Consider the following 6,851-nt stretch of genomic DNA (forward strand, 5'->3'; position numbering starts at 1 on the left):
ACTCAAAGTCAACCAAAAGGTCAACCCGAGCCCGCACCTTGGAACCCGATAAAACTCACAAATTCCGATAACCCATTCGAATACGAGTCGAACCATACTAATTTTACTCAAATCCGACTCTGAATCGATGTTCAAAACTCAATTATTCATTTTAGAAAAGTTTAGACAAAACCCCTAATTTTTCTTTTAGATTCACCAATCAAATGACAAAATCGAAGTTAGAATCATGTAAATAATCAAATCTGAGTAAAAAATACTTATCACAAACCAAATCGTGAAAATCTCCTCTAAAATCGCCCAAAACCGAGCTCCAAATCTCCAAATATGATGAAATAACCAAACCCACAATATATAATATAAACTGCCATGGAATCCGCATTTGCAGTCAAACAGTCACATCTGCGACACCGCTTTTCAGTCCCCATCTCATATCTGCGAGATTACCTCAACAGGTCGCTCACCGCATCTATGTCTAACCAACTGCATCTACGGCTCCGCAGATGTGGTTCCACAAGCGCAGAAGCACAAATCCTCAGCTTGATCAAACTCCGCAGGTACGCACCACCAATAGCATGTGCGACTACGGATCTGCGCTAAATCTTCCGCAGAAGCGCCTCCTGGGCGCCTCCTCTTTGCAGAAGCGATCCAACACTCGCATAAGCGGATCCGCACCTGTGACCAAACAAGCGCGGGTGCGAAGAACCAGAACTGTCCATCATAAACAAAATAACCCGAAACTCATCCAAAATACCCCCGAGCCCCTCGGGACCCCATCCGAACATACCAACAAGTCCCAAAACATAACATGAACTTACTCAAGATCTCAAATCACACATAATAATATCAAAATCTCAAATCGCACCTCAATTCAAACTTAATGAAATACTTCGAATTTCTAAATTCCAAACTTATGCCAAACACGTGTAAACAACTCGGAATCACCTCAAATTTTTCACACAATATCCAAATGACACATCAAACCTATTTCTATTTTCGGAACAATGATCAAACTCGATAACATCGAAGTCAACTTCCGGTCAAACCTATGAACTTTTCAAACTTATAAATTACCAACTTTCGCCAATTAGAGCCAAAACCTTCTAGAAACATCCAAATGAGAATCCAGGTGTACGGCCAAGTCCCAAATTACCATACAGAACTAAGCGAACCATCAAAACTCCAATCCGAGATCAAATATACAAAACTCAAACTTGGTCAACTCTTCCAATTTAAAGCTTCCTAGTTATGAATCATTCTCCCAAACCAATCCCGAACCACTTGATAACCAAAACCAATGATACACACAAGTCATAATACACTATATGGAGCTACTCATACCCTCAAATCACTGAATGAAAAGCAAATTCTCAAAACGACCAGTCGGATTGTCATAATATATTATTCAGTGTAGCACACAACTTGACAACCCAAAGAGTAGTAACAAACAAAATAATAAAAGGAAAAAGAGCCAGAGGAATCAAAGTTCATTCATCCAAACAATAACAAGTCAATATAAATAAAGTCTAGCTGCTACTTCATAAGTCAATATAAATAAAGTTTAGTTGTTACTTCATAAGTAAAATGAATAAATAAATTTAATATAAAATAAAACATATCCAAAAGAACCTCCCAAGACTAGTGTCACGATGTCATGAAAATCTAGTACGACCTATAATACTGTCTCAAAATACTGATACTATTTTCAAAGACAAAATAGTAAATAGGATAGAGGAGGACTCCATAAGATGCGAATCCAAGTACAACAACTCAGAATGAAGTCTCTATATCATGCACCAAAGGTAGACTCCCGAACTCCGCTAGCTCTAGGCTCGGTGTCTACACAAAATATTCAGAAGTATAACACGAGTATAAAAGATAATTACTTAGTAAGTATTAACTCTAACCCCAACAAAGTAGTGATGAGGTCTTAACAAAAAGGATACTCACTTTTACAACTTGAGTAGTTTATAATCATATATAATACAGAGAAATAATAAAAAAATAACAAATATAGATATTAAGGTGCACAGTCAACTAGAAAATAATAAGCATATACCAAATTCTCATATAGAGATGATATGCATCAAGTACCATTTATATGAATGCTTTTACATGAGTCTAGAATATCTATGCATGACAAAGTGTCACGACCTAAAATCCAACCAGCCGTGATGGAACCTAACCCAACCCGCTAGGTAAGCCAGTTAAAAATAAACCAATTCAAATGAGATTCATTAAGAGAAGAAATGATAATACAACTGAACTTTTATACAAAGAATTCCCAAGGACTGCTAGTACAAATCATGAGCTTCTAAGATTTACAGTTTACAAAGCTGGTATGAAATAAATACATCATCTATTTGAAATATACATGAACATATTAAAAATTCTAAAGCTACCAAGAACAAGAGGCAGCTATGGCCGGAACACTGGTACATCTTCAAATCCAGCTCCCGCCATACACAGAAACATCAGCACGTAAGGTGCAGAAGTGTAGTATGAGTACAACTAACCCCATGGAATTAATAAGTAACAAACCTAACCTTAGGTTGAAAGCAGTGACGAGCTTGACAAAGGTCAGAGTCCAATATCAATATCCAACAACAACTCATAACAATATAGTAAAAGTAGTACAAGAAACAACTCAAAGATATGATGCTCACCTCATTCACAATTACAAGAAAATAAGCATGCTTTTCAAGTATAACAGTAAATCCCAAATCTTTCACCAGAATCTCCAAAAACAATATGAGTAAGTAAGAAATCTGTGATTTTTCCCAAAAACATTCAACAACAGATAAGAAGTCTCATTTTTAGATGGCATGAGGAAAGTACATCTTTATGCCTACATGTCAATGTGCATGTGAATGTCATGAATGTCACTATACCGTGCAACACGAGGAAATGCATCTCAATTCCTACATGTCAAGTATGCATGCCAATTGTAATGCAACGCAGTGATAAAACCATATGCATACTCTCGGAGTATCAACTCGCTCAGTCCTCCCAATCACTCAGTCCTCACAGCCACTAAGTCCTCACAATCACTCAATCCTCCCAGTCACTCGACACTCGCGCTTGACACTCGCACTCAGTAGGTACCTGCACTCACTGTGGGTTTGCGGACTCCGGAGGGGCAGATCCAACCCAAGCTCTATAATAAGCCAATCATGGCATAAATCAATAAAGCTTGTTGCGGCGTGCAACACGATCCCATAAATATCACTCACAAATAGGCCCTCAACCTCACTCAGTCATCAATCTCTCTAGTCTCTCGGGCTCACGATGTCATGAAAATTATCCCAAAAATAATGACATGATGTATCAATAAATAACAATAGATACTGAGATAAGATATGCAAATGAATGAGCATGATTGAGCATGTAACTGCAATTTAAGCAAATAACTCAGCAGTAGATATGGCCTCAGTGGGTCTCAACAGAATAATCATATAGGCTAGACATGGTTTCTAACATGAATCACAACTCAGTTACTCTAGCACGTAGAGATTTCATGGAAAAAAATAAAGATTAGGTCACTACACTGTACCATAGAATCAATCGAGTCATAATTCACACGGTGCACGCCTACACGCCCATCACCTAGAATGTGTGTCACCTCAACACCAAATACATATCACGTATATTCAGGGGTTCATACCCTCAGCACCAAAGTTAGAAGTGTTACTTACCTTGAATAAGCCAAATACAATACCGAGCAAGCCAAACAATGCTCCAAAAATGCCATCCCGCGCGTACCGACCTCCGAACAGCTCAAAACTAGCCAAAAGCAACTCAAGAACATCAAATAATGCCAAAGGAAATAAACCCAATCGATAGAGGTCGAATCTGTTACATCCCGCATTTTCGTACGATAAAGTTTCGTCGTAAGTTAATCGACGCAAGTTCGGGAATGAAATTATTTCTTGATTATAAGCATTATGCTATTTTAAACAAGTGATGAGTAAATTGGTGAAGGTGAGAGGGTAAGAAAATCGAAGAAAATAAATTTTGTCGAAGTTTGATATTTTGGGATAAAATATGGCCCGAGCTAAAATACCCGGTATTTATGGACTAGTACCATACAAGGTACCACATGGTCATGATAGTGAAGTGTATAAGGTATGCTAAAAATGAGCTATTTTAAGTAATTTGGGATAATTTTTAAGTATGTGGGTAATTGGTTAATTATTGGTTAGTGAGAGATTAATAAGTTAATTAGGAGATTAGTGAATAATTAACTAAAATTATGGATACACTTAAATGCCAAACGTGGCAGCAAGGTGTGGATAAATTGAATGAGTCATTATTCACAAAGAAAGGTGGCAAGCTAAAGTGTCACATACTAAACACTAAATCTTTCTACGTGTGAAGACTTAAAGAAATGGGCATTTTGGCTTCTTTGGACATTAGATATTCAAGTAGTAATCTGATAATGATTTCTTATTGAAAAGGTTACAAAACAAAGAAGAATTCATAACATCTACAAGAATTCCAACATTAGCAACCAAAAATTCCAACGAGATTTCTTAGCACCTTAGCAACGTGAGATTTTGCGATTCTAAGGGAGTACGGTGCAACCTTTTCCAAGAATATCATACGGATTTTCCCCTACTCCAGGTATGTTAAGGCTAAGCCCTTCCTTCATTTTGGCATGATCTCGTAATTACACGAGTTTGATAACGAGGCATAAAGAGAAATTCATATTCCGGAATTTACGTATAATTTCCTAGTCTTGTAAGTTACAATATTCTCCTTATCGGGACTTCATATTCAATTGAGTATTTCTTTTTTCAGTCAAGAGAGCAAAGAGTCTATATATACAGTATTACAGTATTTTTATTACCATCGAGCTATAATCGATGGGCAGGCCCCTATTGGGCAACCTCTGATCAAATGGTAAGTTATATACTGAGCCTACTATGGCCGAGCGCCTATGAGCAAGCCCAGTTGGCCGAGTTACAGAGCCTAGTATGGCCGAGCGCCTATGAGCGAGCCTAGTTGGCCGAGATACAGAGCCTAGTATGGCCAAACGCCTATGAGCGAGCCTACTACGGCAGAGCAGTTATATATATACCGAGTCTTATAAGGCCGGACAACTATTTTACTTACTATATTGAGAGAGTTGAGTCAGTATCAGCAGGTAAGCATATCTTCAGATTATCATTGACTTCCAGTTGCTTTCAGTTATTATATTATCAGTTCAGTTTCAGCTTTCAGTATAGTGCCTTACATACTCGGTACATTATTTCGTACTGACGTCCCTTTTCTGGGGGCACTGCATTTCATGCGTGCAGGTTCAGACAGACAGACGGGTAGACCTCCTTATTAGGTGTTGCCCAAGTTCAGCTTGATCGGTAAGCTCCATACCCTTCGGAGTTGCCAGGTCTAGAGCTTTACGTACATCTTTGTGTATATATATATATGTTATGAGTAGGTCGGAGTCTTATTCCAGTCACAGTATATCCATCAGTAGAGGCTTGTAGACATATCCTGTCAGTTAATGCAGTATGTTGGGATTGTAGGCCTTTTATGTACCTTTTTTTGGATTGTCAGCCTTGTAGGCCTTTTATGTACATTTTGTTGGATTGTCAGTTGTAGTAGTTATGACGGCCTTGTCGGCCCAACGTTTTTATTGATATTTAGTCCGTATTTGCAATTGTCTTGCAATGTGTCCCATGGCCAAAGTATGACATTATATGTTCGGAGTCCCTTAGTCGCAAGTTGGTACGCGAGGATAGGTGAGGCATCGAGTGCCGGTCTCACCCCCAGGTTCGGGGCATGACAAAAGTGGTATCAGAGCAGTTCTGTCCTAGGGCGTCTACAAGCCGTGTCTTGTAGAGTCTTATTTATGGGTGTGTCATGCACCACACTTATAAGCATGAGGCTACAGGGCATTTAAGACTGTCACTCTTTCTTCTTACTCTAGATCGTGTGGTAGAGCTCCATTGTAAGAACTCAATTTCCTAAAGTCTATCTTATTCATAATACGACGATACCTACATCTAGAAAGATGGTTGGTAGAGATATAGCTGTGGAAGAGTTGAGTTAGAGAAATTAGAGTTTGCATCATTCCTATGATGGATAAATGTGAGGTCTTCAGTAGAACATGTGTGTACCTTACGTGTACGCTTCTTGATAAGGTGCCTTAAGGCAACAATATTTATCCACCTCTATGGTGAAAGGCAATGAGAGGTTCAGAAGATAGATACAAGCTTCAACAAGTAAAAGGAGAAAGATAAGAAGGGTACGAGGTACCCAGTTAATGAAGATTACCGGTATTTTCAAATCCGGCAGAAAAGTATAAGCATTGTGACTTACCTTCAACAGTAACGGACGTATGTAGAATTGGCCACACCCATCTTAGTTATACCTTATTGGGGCTAACATGTGTAGTTTAAGAAAAGGACAGGATATTAGGATCCGACTAGGGTTAGAGTAACCCAAAATGGTAAATGGATTGTTTGTGTTTTCTGAAGGATATTACAAAGGTGCTAATAGATCTCCTTGTGAGGCACCCAGATGGTGCACTCTAGAATATTACAATTAGATGTGGTACGGAAAGCTTGGAAGGGATAAATATTACCTTAGTGTGGCTCGCATCCCTAGTAGAGCGAGAACGTTAAGCAACCCCTAGAGCCACTGGATGGAGCAAGGGGAGCTAAAAGCAAAAGAATGTCTTGTTCGAGTTTTCAGAATAAAGTGATAGACATAAATGTTAGCGGGAAATAAGAAAAGAGTTAATGAAGCATTATGAATAAGATATGATACATGGATGGCAACGGTGGATCAAAAAGATGACAGTATTACCGAGTCTATAGTCAATGGAAGGAAAAAACGAGAGGTGACAT

The sequence above is a fragment of the Nicotiana tabacum genome, chromosome 21 (genome assembly GCF_000715075.1).
Source record: "Nicotiana tabacum cultivar K326 chromosome 21, ASM71507v2, whole genome shotgun sequence".
Lineage (NCBI taxonomy): Eukaryota > Viridiplantae > Streptophyta > Magnoliopsida > Solanales > Solanaceae > Nicotiana > Nicotiana tabacum.